The sequence below is a fragment of the Ovis canadensis genome, chromosome 22 (assembly GCF_042477335.2).
Source record: "Ovis canadensis isolate MfBH-ARS-UI-01 breed Bighorn chromosome 22, ARS-UI_OviCan_v2, whole genome shotgun sequence".
In the NCBI taxonomy this organism is placed as follows: domain Eukaryota; kingdom Metazoa; phylum Chordata; class Mammalia; order Artiodactyla; family Bovidae; genus Ovis; species Ovis canadensis.
Window position 1 is genome coordinate 56640442 of NC_091266.1, and position 20732 is coordinate 56661173.

Below are 20732 nucleotides of genomic sequence, written 5' to 3' on the forward strand. Positions count from 1 at the left end.
AAGCAAATGGTGCTCAGCCCTCTAGCAAGCCCTCTCCCCTCTCCCTCACTCATGTTGTCTGATTGCTACTAGGTATCAGCTCATAAGGGCTTCCCTGCTGGCTCAGTAGTAAAGAATCCGCCCTGCAATGCAGGAGACAGGGATTCAAACCCTGGCTTGGGAAGATTCCCCTGGAGAAGGGAAGGGCTACCCACTCTAGTATTCTTGCATGGGAAATCCCATGAGAAACTCCTGATAACCTAAAATCTTTCACAGCCTGTAGGAATGGAGATAAGTAAGGGGACTTTGGTCACTGTGACAGGCAGGTGGGATGGAGAAAAGAGGATAGATGGAAGCAATGAAGTACAACCCCCACCTCAAGTCATGCCACTTAAGAAACCACCTTCTTCAGCTCCGCAAGTGACCCATCCCCATGAAAGATGCCATGTGGTGAGAATTATTTAAATCCCAGGAGGCAGGGAATGGTGTGTGGGCTTCAGCTCATCAGAGGCCAAGTTTCTCCATGTTTGGGGGTCAAAAGAGAACCCCAAGGATGGACTTCTTCAACACACTTTCCCAACCAGCAGGCTGAGGGTCAGGCCACATCCGATGGTGGGCAGAAGTAGCGGGAGCTGGAGGAGAGAGAGGGGTACCACGTATACACACACAAGCATGGAGACGTGTGAGTGCGCAAGCAGACATGTTCAGGGGCTGGGACAGGGAGCACATATGATACGATGGAGACAGACAGAGCTGATGAGTGGATGAGGACGGTTAGAAGGTCACTCGCTTTTCCGTGAATTACTAGAAGTCTTATCTGCGTCAGCAACTGAACGAGGGTAGAAACCTCTAATACAGTGAAAGCCACAGAGAAATGATCCTAAGTCTCGCTGGAAACCAGCTTTTCAGTAAAACCTCATATGCGCATTTGTCTCTGAACAGTATCCAGCCCCATTTTTTCCATGCAAAGAATTTTCAAATCCATTTCCTTTTGCAACCGTGGTTTGAATGGGCGCATGGTGTAGATACCATGCTGGTGGCCATGCTTTCTGGGTGTGTGTGTGTGTGTGTTTAATCACGATGCTTGCCCTCTTTCTGTGTTTGAAACAACCTTTTACGGGCATAAATATACAAGCCAAGTCACAGCTTGGCAGCCTCGAGGAACAGCTTAGCACCATCATGTACCCACCCAGTTCAGTTCTGAACCACCAGGAAAAAAATAGCTCTTTACTTTCAGTCTTGGGCTTTGGGATGAAAGCAGGAATTTTCTGACCCACAGAACAACCTCAAAACCATACTGCCAAGTACACAGGGGCCAGAGCAGATATAGAACCTTGACTGATCATCCTCAGTTGTTTAAAAAAAAAAAAAATTAGAGGCCTGATGACCAAAAGAGCAATCCAGGCCCTAACTAGTCACTATTGCAAATCTATTTTAGAGACCTTAGATAACACAGAGTTCCAGTCTTTAACAGCTTTGTCCAGAACTGTGGAGATCTTCCATTCCTGATGGTCACATCTAGAGCTGAAAGGGACTTCAAAACTATGAAGATCACAGCAATTTCGTCTAGAGAGAATGAGGGGGCAACTATGGGTGGGGGAATCAAGGGTGGCCTCTGGGTGTGTGCGTGATTCTAAGTCTTGATCTGGGTGATATTGGCACCACTTACTCCAGTGTTTACTTTGTAGAAATTCACATGTTCTGGGTGCATTCCTGTATCTATGTTATCGTTCTTCTAATTCATTTTCCTTTGTTTTTCCTTAAGTTGTTTAGTCCCATCTCTTTACACTGAAGAATAACAAATCCCCACATAGCCAAGTTAAGGAGCAGGTGGGGAGTTAGAATGCGGCATCCTCATTACTAGGGTAGTTCTCCGACCACCATAATTTAGCACTTAATACATGGCTGGCCATGTTATATGGGTTCTTTGCACTTTTCTAAATGGATTAGAAACTATCACTAAGGACTGTGTCTTAAGCTTCATGTTGCACATAGGTACACACAGACACACACATACTGGGCTGAAATCATAGTAGATGCTAATAATTCTTCCTGGTCTGTATACCAAGCTGAGCTTTCCCACTAACTCTGGTTAACACAGAGGAGTAACCCCGCTCTGCCAAGCCCCCCAGGGCCTGCACTTCCGGTTTCTCTCTTCTTGTTCTCCTGTCTAGTCTCCAGCCTTCAGCATCTGCAACGGCTCCTCTGATCTGGGGAACCTGTAGGCCCCTGCTTTGTTCCCTCCCCACTGGTCCCGTGACATCCTCGCTGCCCTGCATGAGAACCTGCTCACAGTGGTTCAGCTCCCCCTACCCCTGGCCCAGCCAAGACCCACCCACTTCCATGAGTGGGTGTGGAGGAGGGTAGAGGAGAAAGAGAAGGGATTCAGTTAAGTGATGGATCGATAATTAGAAACCGATCAGAACTCAGAAGCCAAGCTAAGCTGGACAGCTTCAAAGCTAGTTCAGTCAAATGCCCAAGATGCTGAAGCACTGGGAAAATCTTTTCAGGAAACACAACACAGATTGCTTAAGAAAGAAAGGGGGGAAAGGGGGGATGGAACAGGAGTGAGGAAGAAGTGAGCACAGAGCATCACCATCCAGGAGATGAGCGGGATGTACTGCTGGCTAAGGACCAGGGGGGCCACAGAGAACCAACGATCAGATGACGATCAGGATCCTCCCCTCTAAAGCCTTCCCACTTTGACTTCATTCCCAACTAGTCTAAGGATCTTCTTAACCCAACAAAGAAAATAAACAGTGAACACCATAAGCAACCAAGAAAAAGTACATTCCTGGCTAGAGAAGAGATTTGCCTGATCTAGGGAAGTTCATGCCCCATAAAGGATGGATTTCTGGTGAGCCAAGACATATTTGTGTAAAATGCAGGGAAAAGCTAGCTGCTATGATACTTGTGATTTTCCCATGTAAATATTCTCATATAAACCTCCTGATCAAATGTTTACATATTTGGGCTTTCTTCAGCCAGTGCCTGCCTATACTTAGAAAGGTCACCTCAGCTGCTAGGAGCTCTTAAACAGTATCTAAATGTTGGCCCTTACACACTGGTCTTTGTATGTATATTCAGCCTTTTAAAGTGGCTCTAGGCCCTTAAAGTCAGGTTAATAGAATCCAGGAATTCACACCTGACCTCCACCAAGCTGAAGACCAGGGGCAGTGAAATTCAGCAACCATGTTGACACTCTCGCTTTGCTACTTTTACTTTCTGTTTTCTTAGCAATGAAATCCACAGAACTTCCATTTCTGAAACTTTGCCCAGTTTGGGAAGCTGAGCCATCAAACTGAACTTTATCTTGTGAGGGTTAACAGGTTTGAATCCAAATATAGCAGTCCTATATACCTACCAAGATTTATTACCTATTTATGTCCACGTTTGCACTGACATAGTTTTAACAGCCTCTGTTTTACCAGAAACCATGCAGACCCAGATATTGTGGTTTTGACAACATTGAAACTGAAAAGAAATATGTTATTTCTCCAGTGCTGCTCTGGAATGAAGTGACCACATGTGAGTCTGTTTCTTATAAATTCAGAGGTTGCTAAGTGTAAGAGGAGGCTTGGCCAGCCCCTTCATTTACAAAAGAGGACGCGTGCTCAATGTCTCACCTTGTCACTGGCAAAAGGCAACCAAAATCTCTGTCCAGAGTTCCTCATGCCATGCCACATTGCCCACTCCCCCAGCACAAAAAATGCAGAGAAAGGCACTTCCAGAGGGTGTGTTGCACAGCAGTCATGCTCAAAGTTCTGCGGAGGCAGAGGAGGACCAGGGAGTTTGGCATCCAGCCATGTGCACACCCTGCTCTTCAGGTGAGCACACAGCAATCACACAGAACATCAGCAGGTCCATCCAGAAGTTCCATCCCACATCCTGCAGGGAGCCCTGCCTACGCGACAACCCTGGTGTGGCATATTGATTCTCCACATCCATTGGTACCCAACACCCGTTCGGCTCTCCTTAATTCCTACTTCAGTTGCAAAGGCTAGAAAGCTTAAAAACTACATTTCCCAGACTCCCCTGCAACGAGGATACATGATGTGATTTAGTCTCAGCCAATCAGATGCAAGCATGTATGATCGGGAAGATGGAAGTAGATGGAGGCAATACTTTGTTGACTCTCCCTACTGATACGCTTGGCCTTGGAGCCCTTTGGCTACTCTGCAGCAGTGCTGGGGCTCCAGCTTCACAGGAGTCGGAAGCAGAGTATGGAGCGTCCACCTCGCTGGGGTGCATCATAGCAGATGCAGCCTGGTTCTGGGACTGGTGGACAGCAGTGGCCTCCTGCTCAGGGCAGCTTCTGGACTGCAGGAGCCAGTGGCTTCCTGTTCATAGAAGAACCCATATCTCCATGAAAGTCTGTTCTGTGCTGTCTATTTGGGATTTGTTCTTGAATAATCAACCTGTAGTCCATTTCCTCAACCTTCTCAACACTTCTGTATGCCATTTAATACTTTGGGGAAAACAAAGCAAACACTAATGATATTCTCCATCCAAAGCAGGGAGCTAGATTTTAAGAAGTGAGCAGAGCTGGTCTATTGACCCTTTCCAGACATGCTAATGCTCAGATGAGATGTCAGACTGCCCAGTGCCTTACCGACGGTTCAGAGAGCAGCAGCAGAGGCAGCAGCAGGATGATGAGAGAACGCTAAACTTGGAACCTTGGTCACTCTCAGTTCTCTAGCTTCCTACTTTGGCGACCTTGACCCTCAGTCTTTAAAATCTTGTGCCTTCATTTATTTATTTGTAAAAGTTCACAGTGCTGCCTAGCACACAGGTTGCTGTCAGATCAAATGAGAAGGCAGGACCTAGCACTGCTGTAGAGAGAGCACTCCAGCCAGCAGTCTGCTTGTGGCTGGAGTGGCAAAGCTCCATTTAACACACATCAGCAAAATGTGCGATACAGTGGTTGGCAGACTGTGAGGACGGTTGAAGCAGCGGGCACAGGCAGGGCAGAGACAAGGTGGGTATTTCTCTCTCCATCTCCCTTCCCTGTCAGGGTTTCCCCATCAGCACATTCTCCTGCTCCAGACTAGCTTAGAGCTTCAATCACACAGAGGAATGGGCTTTAACCCTCGCTCCAGTCCAAGGTAGCCAACTGCCTTGCTTTGCTGGGGATTGAAAGGAGCAGAGACATTACTTTACCAACAAATGTCCTTCTAGTCAAAGCTATTGTTTTTCCATTAGTCTTGTATGGGTGTGAGAATTGGACTATAAAGAAAGCTGAGTGCCGAAGAACTGATGCGTTTGAACTGTGGTGTTGGAGAAGACTCTTGAGAGTCCCTTGGATTGCTAGGAGATCAAACCAGTCCATCCTGAAGGAAATCAGTCCTGAATATTCATTGGAAGGACTGATGTTGAAGCTGAAACTCCAATACTTTGGCCACCTGATGCAAAGAGCTAACTCACTGGGAAAGACCCTGATACTGGAAAAGATTGAAGGCAGGAGGAGAAGGGGATGACAGAGGATGAGATGGTTGGATGGCATCACCGAGACGATGGACATGAGTTTGCGTAGGCTCTGGAAGTTGGTGATGGACAGGGAAGCCTGGCATGCTGTAGTCCATGGAGTCGCAGAGAGTCGGACACAACTGAGGGACTGAACTGAACTGACTGAGGGGTTTCTCAGGACATGGAACTGTTAGTTCTAAAACTGGGAAAGTCCTGGGTAGACTAGGACCAGCTGGTGACCCTTCTCCAATCTCACATCCGAAAGGAACGGGCTAACTGGCCCAGCTTGGGTCAGGGGCTACCCAATACCAACTGAGAGTATCCAGCAGGGCAGGTCACACTGAAGATATTAGCCCCTGCAAAAGCCCTGTGAATTCAGGGGACAAGATGTCCCCAGATAATAAGGGAGGGGGAGACACCAGGCAGAGAACCCCATAAATGTCTGAGGTGGAGACTCAATGAAGGGTCATGCATTCTTTCACACATTCAGCACCCGTTATACCGGCCTCATTCATGAGTCTCTATAAGACAAAACTGAGCCTCCCCGGTGGCTCAGATGGTTAAGAATCTGCCTGCAATGCAGGAGACCCAAGTTCAATCCCTGGGTCAGAAAGATCCCATGGAGAAGGGAATGGCAACCCACTCCAGTATTCTTGCCTGGAGAATCCCATGGACAGAGAAGCCTGGCAGGCTACAGTTCATGGGTTGCAAAGAGTCAGACATGACTAAGCGACTATCACTCACTCAAGGAACTCAATGGAATCTTGACTCCAGAAAAAAATGCAATGGATTCATATTTGAGATTTGGGTTTCAAGGTCAGAGCAAAGGTAAAAATCATGTAAGAGTCAAAATACTTCCCTGCCTCTAAGCCCTGTCATCTCACTTAGCACAATGAGATGCTCCCTTCAGAGAGGAGAGCAGGAACTAGACCCAGCAGGGTCTCTGCCCACTGCAAAGTCACTTCGGGACACAGACTGACTGGATAAAAAGTGGCAGGCAATCAAAATGGCTATTTCTCCTTTGTCCAAAAGAGACAGGCAACATAGTGGTTTCAGATGTTGGAAGGTTATGAAATGTACTTAAGAGATTAAGGCTCTTTGACCCAAGAGGGGCAAACAGAAGCGTTAAATGGCACTCAGCCTTCAGAAATAAAAATCATTTAGTTGGATGAAATGGAACATTTATCCTCCACAAAATAAAGATTTTTTTTTTTTGGTCTTCTCATAAAGAAGAATTTCCAGTGGCAATTTTGTATTATTCATCAGAACAAGTCACCCCAGCCAATAACCTATATAAACAGAGACAGTGAAAAAACCCATTTTGCCTGGTTGAAGGCACATCATTCATTCCTATCCAAACAGTCCTGCAGGCAGCAGCTCACACAGCAGATATTCACGGCAACAAAGAGGAAGCTCAAATAGAGGAATGCAGATTTGAACAGAAAAGCATCACCAACAACTTTAATTGCTTTCTAGACAGCAGCTGGGGAATCAGGCAATTCCCCAAACTATTTCAAACAGGGATGAGCTGCTGATTTTACAGAAACTTGTGAGGGCAATTTACACTTGGGATTGGCTTTTGCTCTTCAGGCCAATGTACCTGAACAGGTGGGAAGGAGGTGACAGTGGGTTCTTACCCATCCCCAGCTCTGATCTCCTGCCTCATCAGAAACCTGTTATCCACTGAGACCACTGCTCCCTACAACCCCATGTCATAGGAATTCTGGTCATCTTCCACATTCAATGCAGCTTTCTCAGAAACCTCCTTGACCCTCTCCAGATTTCCAGACAAGCAACCTCAGATAAAATGGTTCCTTTCACCCTTCCTTCCTGTTCCCCTCCATAAACAGCCCACCTGGTCATCCCATCACTCTCCCTCTCCAATTTAACCCTACTATAACCCTGGAAGAAGCTTCACTGGAGGGCATGGAAACATCCCTCCTACACTTCCCCACTAACATTCTTGACCTCTTAACTCCATCAACTTTATTCTCCACTCCCATTCAGTCATGCAGTGATCTTCTCTGCGGAATGCTCCACCTCTGAAACCACTCCTGAGATCCTGGCTTCCTTTCCCTTTAGCTTGCTCTTCCAATAACTTCCAATACCCCCATTTATTTGCTCCTTTATTGACTAACAACCCCTCGCACCTTTCTTCAGCTCTGTACTTCCCCCCATGTTCAACTTGGGTTCAATGACTGATTGAAACTTCCTTCTACCGACACTTAAATTCCCTGCCTGTTCTTCCAACTCCATTACCAGGTGAAACTTAAAACACCAAATCATTTCAAGGTTGTCTTCCTAGCACGTGCACCCAGATGGCTAAGCCTCGTTGGCCTCAATGGGATATCCACCCCATTCATGGGGTGCCGCCATGAAGTCATGCTCACCAATGCTGCCTGGCCTTTCATTTCGCCTGGCCATCCAACTACATCTCCTTGACCGGTTCAGACTTCCCCTCCCCACAACAATTATTTCAAACTTGCATGTGGCTCAACTTGTTGCCTCTTCTCCTCCCTCCTCACTCTCAGCAGGTGACAGAGGAACAAGAAGCCTTAGTCAAAGGAGAATGTCTTCAACATTGAGCAATCTCCAACTCTGTCTGTCCTATCCATCTTCCCTCCTCCCCCAAGAACTCAGTTCCAGCCTGTTCTCCACTCTATCAGCTCAGCTCCTCACCCTGCACCTGTTCTGTATTCTCAAGCTCTCTTCCGCTAATGACTCTTCTTTCAACATTTGAGTTTCTCAAGTCTCTTATGTCTTAAAACAAACAAGCACTTCCCTCCAACCCTTGTCACTGCCAGTCACCACCACACTTGTAGCATGCATGCATGACCATGCTTCTTAAAGGTGAACTCATGCTCCCCAGACCTCATCTTCATAATTAACTGGGAAAAGTTAAATACACACACACACACACACACACACACATCAGAAAAGAAAGATGCTAGAAACCAAAAACTATGTTGTGTATGTTTCCACTTATATGGAATTTCTGGAAAAAGGCAAAACTGTAGAAACAGAAAGATTAGTGGTTGCCTGGGGCCATAAGTGAGCAGTGATTGGGAATGTGCGCAAGAAAACTTTTAGGAATGATGGAAATGTTCTAAACCTGAACTGTGGTAACAGTTGCAAAATTACCTAAATTTACAAAAGCTTATCCAACTGAATACTTAAAATGGTTGACTTCTGTGATGTAAATTATGTCTCAGTAAAGCTGTTTTTGTGAGTATAAATCCTTTTTTTACTCAGAAAGAAAAGGGAAAAGGAAACTCAGTTCAGGTCTGGGAATTCCCTGGCAGTCCAGGAGTTAGGACTCAGTTGCTTTCACTGCTGAGGGTCAAGGTTTGATACCTGGTCAGGGAAGTAAGATCAGGCATGCCAAAAGAGAAAAAGGCTCAGGCCTGAGAGGACCAGGCTGAAGCACAAACTGGGAGTTTGCATGACAATCCTTTGAGTCCTGCCTTTCATACTGGCTAAAAGAGTCTCAAGTTGAGAGAAAGGGAGAGTCCTTAGATAGAGAAGGTAGTTTAGGTAATGGTGGGTTCCTAAGAGGGAACCCAAGTTCCCTACCCCAGCCCAAGATTTGAGTGTGGCAGGAAGATGAGAAAATCTAAGGATGACTTCTGGAAGCCTTGAGAGGGGTGACCTACGCCCCAGATTCTGAAGGAGCCACCAAGAATGTGGCCGAACTCCAGCCAAAGCATGACTGCACTTGTCTCAGCAAACAGCACCGCAGCCTTCAGAAAGCGGCTCTTACCTGCACGTGGTGCAAAAACAGCAGATGATTTCCACAGGATCTGAAGTGCCACAGAGAACATCAGACCTGGTGGGTCTCAGAGAGGTGAATGAGAATGACCCAGCAGCAGTCAACACTGGTGACCACAAACAGTTCACAGGCACCAGCATGGAAGATGGCATAGGCAGGACTCCCCTGGCAGTCCAGTGGTTAAGACTCCGAGCTTCCAATGCAGGGGCCGTGGGTTCGATCCCTGGTCGGAGAACTAAGATTCCACGTGCCATGTGGTATGGCCAAAAAGAAAAGACTTCATTTAAAAAACAAAAAAGACGGCTTGTAAGGGCCTGCCCTCCATAGCCTCATAACTTTGGTACCTCATGAGCCCCTGGATTCTCAGACCCAACCCCAGGAAGAGAGGAAAGTCTTCTTGAATTGACAGACATTCGACTTCTCCCACCCTGAGGCTTAAGGTAGGTATCAAATAAAGAATTTAGCCAAGTAGGGGACTTCACCCTTTAGACCGAGATGGCTGGATTGCATCACTGACTCAATGGACATGAGTTTGAGCAAGCTTGGGGAGATGGTGAAGGACAGGGAAGCCTGGTGTGTTGCACTCCATGGGGTCACAAAGAGTCAGACACAACTGAGCAATTGAACAACAACCCTTTAGACCCTTGAGTTGATGAGTTGATGAACCACTACCTGGAAACTGTGGCATCACCCACAGGTTAGGCAAAGGGTAAGGGGGCTGAAAGGAGGCTGAATGTCCAGCCCTCCCACGTGAATCAAAGCCAACAACTTGATTTTTCCCAGAGTAACATGGAGAAGTGTCATAGGAGCCTCTGAAAGCAACAAGGAGAGTCGAAGCTTAGCACTGAGGATTCCTCCTTTCCCCACCAAATCAGGCTTCATACTTACTGGATGTCAAAGAATGTGGATGGCCGGGAAAGACACACATTATCTAGGAGAGAGAACGCAGAGCCTGAGAAAGTGGAGATAGAACGGGAGCTGGCCTCTGAGGTCTGCCCTGGCCTCGGCTACAGTGGCGAGAGTCTCACCCCAAACCCGGGGCCCCCAGCTCTTACTCAACCCACAGTCAGTCCAAGAGTTGAGCTGCTTGCGCGGGGTGAGCAAAAAGCACCAGTCACAAATACAGCAGCCCAGCCAAGCTCAAATTAGTCCTGAGTCCTGAGCAGGTTGAACCTCGGGGTCTTGATGCAGCAGAAAGAATCCAGGCTATTTAAAGCAGAGATCTGGGGCTCAGCACGTCTGATCACTTGACTGTGATCAGGCAACTTCTCCCAGCCTCAGTTACCTCTCTGGAAACTGCTGGGGATGATGGGGAGAAAGGCTCACAAGAACAGATATAGGTTATCAACACTGCTCCTTAGATTTCAAGTTTGGGGAGATTTGGAGGGTTTTTTCTTTCTTTGTTGTAGGGTTTTTGCTTTCTTTGTTGTAGGGTTTTTGCTTTGTTTTGTCGACCTCATTGCTTGGCTTGTGGGATCTCTGTTCCCTGACCAGGGATCAAACCTGTGCCCTTTTCAATGAAGCATGGATCTTAACCACTGGACCTCTGGGAAACTCCCTGGATTTCAAGTTCTGATTCCATTTCAGACACGGCAGCCCAGGCCTCGGCTGCTTCCACCCCACATATGAATAGGAATTCATCGTGTTCTCCCAGACACACCTCTCCAGCTGTGCCTGAGATTCATGTCAGTGCTCAGAGCTGTCCCCCGTGGCCACCACCCCCCACCCCAGGAAACTGCTCCCTCTTCCACCCTCCTCAGCCACCCAGGTGTTGGGGAAGCTGGTTTCTTTTCTTCTACCCATTTGTTGTCAAACAGTTATGCTGACAGGTCAAACACTAAAAATGTTACCTCTTTTTCAGAGAATACATTGATCAAAAAGTCTATTTCTCTACTCTGAGAAAGACACCAGGGGTGGGACTCAAGCCCTCAAAATGGACCTTTAACCAAAACGATGAAAAATCGACCTGTACAGTCCCAGCAGATGAAAACAACTGCCCCAGCAAATAATTTTCTTTTTATAAGCATCAAGGCAACACAAATATATAGCCCAGGTCTTGGCAATTCATTAGCACTTTACCTGCAGAGACCAAAGCTCTGGGTCTGTCTCTCTGTGATCTGGAAAACCAATAAGGAACCAATAGCTGAGCTACAAGTCTTCACTGGTGAGTAGAGGAGTATTAGTGGGTTTTATCACTGGTGAGCCCAAGCCCAGGACAATCCTGATTCAAACCACAATCCCAATGTTGGAAAATACACTTTGGGCACTTCCTTTACTACCTTTTCTGGGTCTTTTTCCGTTTCAAAACTAACTTTCTTTTCTTTTCTTTTTTTCAGAAATCTGTACTATTATGCTTGGAATTTTTGCTCCAACTGTGGAAATGTGGTTTGGACTTTTTTTTTTTCTTCTAACTTTCAGATAGCAACCATAACAAAAATTCACACCAGCACAAGGCTCCTCTTTTGGCAAAACAATATGATAATTCCAGCGGACTCAGTCCGCGAAAAGTCGCTATTGTGAAATGGCCTAACACCCACTTTATTAACATTATGGCTAATTTCTTTGGAAGGGAGTTTAAAGACGCCAAGACTTCGATTCTGGGGTTAATTGGTCTGTTTGCCACTGTTTGTCAGAACTGTCTTTAAAGAACATCTTCAAAGACTGCCCTGATATTGGCCCCTGTCTTGTCTGAAATGTCTTTATCAATGCCAAAAATGCAGTGAGTGAAAGGGCTTTTTACTTAATTATTTCTGAAAACCAAAAAAGGAATTCCATGTAGACAGATAATGAGAATTGACACAGTGAAATTAAAATGTGTGTTCAGGCAAAGAAGCCAGAGGAGCTGAACTTCTAACTAGAGCCAGGACATGGGGAGTCCATCCTGCCAGCCCACAGCTTCAGACAGAGCCCTGGGAGCTTCATTTTGTCTCTTGGAACAGAGTCCATTTTAAAGCCCATGCTGATTGGTTGCACAGGTTGCTTAGCAACCCACAGGCCAATAGTATTTGGTTTTAAAATACCAACATCTGTAGAGCACGCCAAGTACAATTTTTTTTTTTTTCAAAGAGCTTGGGAATGGGCTATTTTGTTTATTTTTTTCCCCCAACCAGGAATCAACTCCATGCCCCTGCATTGAAAGTGCAGACTCTTAACCACTGGACTGCTAAGAAAGTCCCCCAAATACAATTTTTAATTCGTATACTTATGTCTGGAAACAGGGAAGAAGATGTATCTTTAAAAAAATAAAACAACATGTATTTCTTTACACAATTCTCCACCTCCTCCCACCCCATGCACCCTTCCAGCCACTCTCTGACTTATGTTGCTGCTGTCCACAACTACATGTCCGCATTCCTATTTCCGGTTTCTCTTTTGGGTAGAGGTGAATAGAAAGGAGGGATGAAGTGGAACGATTCTTCAGGTATCCATACGAAAAGTAGACAAGTATGCACTTTATTTTAAGCATAATTAAAATACTTCAGAAGAGTATTAAAAATACTAACAGAAGAGAAGAACTGTTTGGTCTCCATTTTGCTGAAAATTGGAGTTACTGTGGATCCAAGTTTCCTTCCAAGCCAAAGAAGAATCAGGCTCTGTCTCTTGACAACTATCCCAGGATAGGGTGTTTGGTCTACAGGAAGACACTATTGGCTACACCTCAGCTACTTCTCTGTCCCCAAAATCATTGAACAACCCCAAATGAAAGCAGAGAAACAAACCAACAGAGAAACTCAGACACCCAACACCCAATAATGAGTTAACTTGGTGATCTCTAAACATCCATCACATTTTTTTTAAGCTGTTATTTTTTAACTTATTTATTTTAATTGGAGGCTAATTACTTTACAGTATTGTAGTGGTTTTTGCCATACATTGACACGAATCAGCCATGGGTGTACATGTATTCCCCGTCCTGAACCCCTCTCCATCTTCCCTCCCCATCCCATCCCTCAGGGTCTTCCCAGTGCACCAGCCCTGAGCACCCTGACTCATGCATCGAACCTGGACTGGCGATCAATTTCACATATGATAATATACATGTTTCGATGCTATTCTTTCAAATCATCCCACCCTCGCCTTCTCCCACAGAGTCCAAAAGTCTGTTCTATACATCTGGGTCTCTTTTGCTGTCTCGCTTACAGGGTCATCATCACCATCTTTCTAAATTCCATATATATGCATTACTGTACTGGTGTTTTCCTTTCTGGCTTGCTTCGCTCTGTATAATAGGCTCCAGTTTCATCCACCTCATTAGAACTGATTCAAATGCATTCTTTTTAATAGCTAAGTAATATTCCATTCTAACTGGTTTTAAAAAAGGCAGAGGAACCAGAGGTCAAATTTCCAACATCTGCTGGATCATTGAAAAAACAAGAGAGTTCCAGAAAAACATCTACTTCTGCTTTATTGACTATGCCAAAGCCTTTGACTGTGTGGATCACAATAAACTGTGGAAAATTCTGAGAGAGATGGGAATACCAGACCACCTGACCTGCCTCTTGAGAAACCTGTATGCAGGTCAAGAAGCAACAGTTAGAACTGGACATGGACCAACAGACTGGTTCCAAATAGGAAAAGGAGTATGTCAAGGCTGTATATTGTCACCCTGTTTATTTAACTTATATGCACAGTATCATGAGAAATGCTGGGCTGGAAGAAGCACAAGCTGGAATTAAGATTGCTGGGAGAAATAACCAATAACCTCAGATATGCAGATGACACCACCCTTATGGCAGAAAGTGAAGAAGAACTAAAGAGCCTCTTGATGAAAGTGAAAGAGGAGAGTGAAAAAGTTGGCTTAAAGCTCAACATTCAGAAAACTAAGATCATGGCATCCAGTTACTTCATGGCAAATAGATGAGTAAACAGTGGAAACAGTGGCTGACTTTATTTTGGGGGGCTCCAAAATCACTGCAGATGGTGACTGCAGCCATGAAATTAAAAGATACTTGCTCCTTGGAAGGAAAGTTATGACCAACTTAGACAGCATATTAAAAAGCAGAGACATTACTTTGTCAACAAAGGTCCGTCTAGTCAAGGCTATGGTTTTTCCAGTGGTCATGTATGGATGTGAGAGTTGGACTATAAAGAAAACTAAGCAACGACGAATTGATGCTTTTGAACTGTGGTGTTGGAGAAGACTCTTGAGAGTCCCTTGGACTGCAAGGAGATCCAACCAGTCCATCCTAAAGGAGACCGGTCCTGGGTGTTCATTGGAAGGACTGATGTTGAAGCTGAAACGCCAGTACTTTGGCCACCTGATGGGAAGAGCTGATTCATTTGAAAAGACCCTGATGCTGGGAAAGATTGAGGGCAGAAGGAGAAGGGGATGACAGAGGATGAGATGGTTGGATGGCATCATTGACTCAATGGACATGGGTTTGGGTAAACTCCGGGAGTTGGTGATGGACAGGGAGGCCTGGCATGCTGCAGTCCATGGGGTTGCAAAGAGTCGGACATGACTGAGTGACTGAACTGAACTGAACTGAATATTCCATTGTGTATATGTACCACAGCTTTATTATCCATTCATCTGCCAATGGACATCTAGATTGCTTCCATGTCCTGGCTATCGTAAACAGTGCTGCGATGAATATTGGGGTACACATGTCTCTTTCAATTCCGGTTTCCTCAGAGTGTATGCCCAGCAGTGGGATTGCTGGGTCATATGGCAGTTCTATTTCTGGTTTTTTAAGGAATCTCACACTGTTCTCCATAGTGGCTGTACTAGTTTGCATTCCCACCAACAGTGTAAGAGGGTTCCCTTTTCTCTGCACCCTCTCCAGCATTTATTGTTTGTAGACTTTTTGACAGCAGCCATTCTGACTGGCGTGAGATGGTACCTCATTGTGGTTTTGATTTGCATTTCTCTGATAATGAGTGATGAACATCCATCACATTTTCAGGATCCTGGCCTGCCTAGTCTCTGTTTTTGGCCTCGTCAAACCTTGGCAATTGCACCTTCCCATTCTTGCCACTGTCTAAATTCCCAGGTATCAATATATTTTCATGTTGTTTGGGTAACGATGCAACAGAAACCCCCTCAGGGAAATCACATTTGAAGAGAATAAGGGCAACTCCAGAACAACACCTTTCTTTGAAAAATTCCAAATGGCATTGCAAACTGATGCTATCATTCAACTGGCCTCTGCTTGAGTGGATACATTAGCCTTCACTCCTTCCAATATGGAAAGGTCAGATTACCTGCTGGAAAGTAAGAGAGAAAGAGAGAGAAGTTACTCAGTCATGTCCGACTCTTTGAGACCCCGTGGACTGTAGCCTACCAGGCTCCTCCGTCCATGAGATTCTCCAGGCAAGAATACTGGAGTGGGTTGCCATTTCCTTCTCCAGGGGATCTTCCTGACCCAGGGATCAAACCCCGGTCTCCTGCATTGGAGTCAGACGCTTTAAGCTCTGAGCCACCAGGGAAGCAAAGGAAGCCCTAAATAATTTGATGCAAGAAAAAATAGCTGAGAGAAACTAAGTATGGCAGGGAGCTTCAGATCTCCTTTTAGGGTAGTGTCCCCTTAAACAGACAATTTTTGATGAGCTTTAACCAGGAGATCCTCTGGCAGCAAAAGAAAAGGGCTTGGTACTTTGATAAAACAAAACACACAAATACATTCCCCTCACCTTTCAGCATAACCCTCAACCCGTTGTTAGATTTTGGCCATTGGTTTTGCCCAGAGATCTGATTACTGTTATCTCTGCTTGCATAACTACAAATGTTATCATTACTGCTCAACTGATATGGCTCTGTTTTACAAACACAAAGGAAGACTGTATGTACACTTGCCCTCTCACCAGAAGGGCTGGTTTAAAAGAAAGAGAAGAAAAGGGAAAGAGCAAGGCTGGGAACCAAGGGGAGTAGGCCGGCTGAATGAGCCTTTCAGAAAGAATTATGTGATAGGTTTTGTGTGTGTGCTTTTTCAAAATGCTGCTGCCAAAGCTCAGAATTGAAAAGTATTCAATGGGCATCATGTCAGAAACACAATGATTTATTTTGCTGGTTCATTTTCAAACATGAGCATTCTCCTTATTCCCTGAAATGGGTTTGGGGCCCAAATATTCAAAATGTGAGGAACAGAAGTTGTGCAGAGAGCCGAGTCTGATTCAAGATAAACAAGGATTCGATTTTAAATATGACAGTAGCATATCCCTGGCCTCCAAAGAGCCTTGTCTGGTTGCCCAGACTGCAGACTTTTCCTCCATCCAAAACTGCACGGAGGTAGAACTGAGGTCCCCTCTGGCCAGCCCTCCCCAGCACAGAAGGCATAGTCTATAAGCCTGCCCCGCTGCCCCGTTGCCTATGGTGTCCAAGGGAAGCCTAGTTACACACATAGCAGACTTGGGTCTCAATTCCGAAAGTCAGGAGTGCAAGAAGCAAGACTGCTTTATTTTCCTGGTGCCATCCCACAGAACTGAAGTCTTGTCACCATTAATTTCCACTCTTCCTTTGCGATTGCAAGGAAGTTCCCAGAGGCTCACTCAGGCCTGGGTATAAGAGGCAAGCCACAGAGCAAAGAAGGCCTAGTCCCCAAAGGGCCATATCTCCAGCCCATAGTTTCTAGCAGGACTGCTCTGGCTGGCCCTCTGTCCAGGCCACTGTTGGCCACACTGGGATCGGAGAGCCCAAGGCAAACACAGCTCTGCTTCAGGTCCTCTTTTGTTTGGCTCCTTCTAGAAACGTGTGCCTGAAAAATTTTAACAGAGTATTTTTTAAATTGAGATCTAATTTACAGACCATAAAATCTACCCTATTAAATGGGGTTCATTTCTGGCTTGAAGGACTTTGTGCGATCTTTAGCTTCCCTGATGGTTCACATGGTAAAGAATCTGCCTGCAACGCAGGAGACCTGGGTTCAATGCCTGGGTTGGGAAGATCACCGGGAGAAGGGAATGACTACCCAATCCAGTATTCTTGCCTGGAGAATTCCATGGACAGAGGAGCCTGGCAGGCTGCAGTCTGTGGGGTTTCAAAGAGTGGGACATGACTGAGCAACTAACACTTTCATTTTCATGCTTTCAAGTGTACAATCCAGTGGTTTTTCGTATATTTGCAAAGTTCTGTTGTAGCATAAAAGTGGGGCACAAGAAGACGACCGTGTCCTAGGTCTCAGGTGAGTCCCTGGGATGGCCGCATGTGGGTTCTTAGCTTCATACAGGAAAGGATTGAAGGGCAAGCCAAAGTAAAGTGAAAGAAGATTTATTCAGGGAGACACACTCCATAGACAAGGTGTGGACCATCTCATCAGGCAGGAGGTCCAAGATATTGGGGTGGTTTTTATTGACTGGGCTAATTTCATAGGCTAATGAGTAGGAGGATTTTTCCAGCTCTTTGGGGGAAAGGTCAGGGATTGCCAGGAATTGCGTCACTGCCCACTGTTTGGCCGTTTATGGTCAGTCTTGGAACTGTCATGGCACCTGCGGGTATGTCATTTAGCATAGGCTAATGCATTACAATCAGCATATAATGAGGCTCAAGGTCTAGGGGGAGACAGTTGTCTGCCATCTTTGACCGAGTTGGTTCTAACCAGTTTATGTCGTGTTCTCAATGGCTGTATAATCCTTTCAAAGCTTGTGCCCTGACCCCCTTCCTGTCTCAGTTCTGCAGCCATTTTTGTTGTCCCTTTGTTGTCTAGTCCTAAGTCATGTTCGACTCTTTGCGACCCCATGGACTATAGCATACCAGGATCCTTTGTCCATGGGATTTCCTAGGCAAGAATACTGGAGTAGTTTGCCATTTCCTTCTCCAGGGGATCTTCCTAACCCAGGGATTGAACCCACTTGAAATGACGTCTCTTTTGCCACCTGTATTGGCAGGCAGATTCTTTATCATTGCACCACCTGGGAAGCCATTTTGCAACCATAGCCATTATCTAATTCCAAAATATTTCATCACCTCCAAAAGAAACACCAGCCAAACCTAATTTTGAATTCTGTCTTCTAAAGAGGATCTCAAATTGTTTAAGCCTTAAGCCCCATAAAAATTAAATCCACCCCTGGATTCGGAGACCTTTTGCAAAGCAACCATTTCCAGAACCAGAACCACTTAGTGAGTGGAGGCACAGATCCCCTGTAACTCAAATCCCTGGGGCTTCTGGTTTTGCCACCCCTTCCCCCAGGGGACTGGGAGGCTGGAGTCTCTTCTGAAGGACCCACCAGAATCTAATCTTTCCTCCTTTCTTGTTATCTCTCTCTAGTTCTGAGAACTACAGGCTTTATCTCTTAATCCATGTCTTCTTTTTAAAAAATTTAAAAGGCAAGAATTTACCTCTTTTTCTCTGAATTGTGTCTTCTTTCCCTGAGGCTGGGAAGAAAAAGCAGTAGTTGCCTCTTCAAAGGTCACCATATCACAGAAAATAATGGTTTCCAAAGCCCTAGTCAATTCATCCAATGACTGCCCTGATACCCAAGAAACAACATAGCTCCAGGCTTTCAGAAGCTAAAAAGTCACTTGGGCACTTCTCAAATAGAGGAATGCTGAGGGTGATGCCAAGTGACACCACAGAAGAGATCCTCTTAGAGACTGATGCAACCCCCCCCCCCCACCACCACCACCAAATAAAAAGGTAGCTTTATTATCCATATTTAAAAAAAAGAAAAGAAAAACCAACAGAAGGCACCAGAAACTGTAACCACTCTCGTGTGGACCAAGCCTTAATTAGGGAGTCAAGGCCCTTAGACCTGGTCTAACAAGAAACCATTCCTTTGGGATTATGAATTCCCTTTCACTCTCTGAACCTCTCCTTACCCCCTACAAATACCAAGCTTTGGTGCTAACCCATCTGTGAGGTCTTGTCTCCCTTCAGAGCTACACTTGATTTGTGCTATTATTTAATTTCATCTCATTAAAAAGATTGAAAAATGGATGGTGGCACAAAAGTGCCCTGAACATCCCCCTCCCCACAGAGTGGCCAGAAACTTAAGGGTCACCACTTGCTCCCCTGGAAGAAAACAGGACAAATGATGGATCCAGTCCAGGTGGAGGAATCCAAGGTCAACCTCCTCTCTGTGGGCGACCTGAGTTTGGAGCCATCACAAAGTGCCCAGAAGATGATGACTGACAATATCGATGGCAGCAGCTCTCCTGTGTTCACTACTTGCAAGGCCTTGTGCTGAGCAATTTCCATACAGGGCTTTGTTTACTTCTCATCACCATTCCACGATGGTGTCAGGCGTCTGTGTTCAGTTACTCAGTCCTGTCTAGACCCTTGCAAACTTCATGGACCGTAGCCCACCAGTTTCCTCTATTCATGGAATTCTCCAGGCAAGAATACTGGACTGGATTGCCATTTTGTCCTCCAGGGGATCTTCCCAACTCACAGATAAAACCCATGTCTCGTGCATCTCCTGCATGCAGGCAGATTTTTTTTTTTTTAACCACTGAGCCACTGGGGAAGCCCTCTTAATCCCATTTTGCAGACAAGGAAATAACACAGCAGAGAGGTTATAAATCTGAGCAAGGTTGCACATCTAAGCATTGAGAGAACAGCAAGGTTATTTTGTCTTGTTCTTTAGTTCAGTTCAGTTCAGTTCAGTCACTCAATCCTGTCAGACTTTTTGTAACCCCATGAATTGCGGCACGCCAGGCCTCCCTGTCCATAACCAACTCCCGTTCACCCAAACTCATGTCCATCGAGTCGGTGATGCCACCAGCCATCTCATCCTCTGTCGTCCCCTTCTCCTCCTGCCCTTAGTCCCTCGCATCATCAGGGTCTTTTCTGATGAGTCAACACTTCACATGAGGTGACCAAAGTATTGGAGTTTCAGCTTTAGCATCAGTCCTTCTAATGTATACCCAGGACTGATCTCCTTTAGAATGGACTGATTGGATCTCCTTGCAGTCCAAGGGACTCTCAAGAGTCTTCTCCAACACCACAGTTCAGAAGCATCAATTCTTCAGTGCTCAGCTTTCTTCACAGTCCAACTCTCACATCCATACATGACTACTGGAAAAACCATAGCCTTGACTAGACGGACCTTTGTTGGCAAAGTAATGTCTCTGCTTTTGGATATGCTATCTAGGTTGGTCATAACTTTCCTTCCAAGGAGTAAGTGTCTTTTAATTTCATGGCTGCAATCACCATCTGCAGTGATTTTGGAGCCCAAAAATCACTTGTCTTGTTCTTAAGCACTACTAAATGCTTCCTCAAGCAGGCAAAGTCAAGAATGGGCCAACCTCTGGTTCCAGTACACAGAAACGTCCTTCCTAGTCTGGCCCAAACACAGCAGGTTTGGGGCCTGTCTCAGGTCAGGACTGAACTTTCACTGCTTTATCTGCTGTAGGGAACTGAGGATATCTGACCTCAGAAACAACTACCTCAATTATGTAGAGGAAAAAAAAAAGAATCCCTACCTCACATCATATAACCAAACAAATTCCTGCTGTACCATATATTAGGTCATATATTGAAATCATAAAAATACGATTAAGAAAACATAAAGCAATATTATAATATTGGAATGGAAAAAGGCTACTCTAAGTAGCCACTTAACCAAAATATCTTAAAAAGAA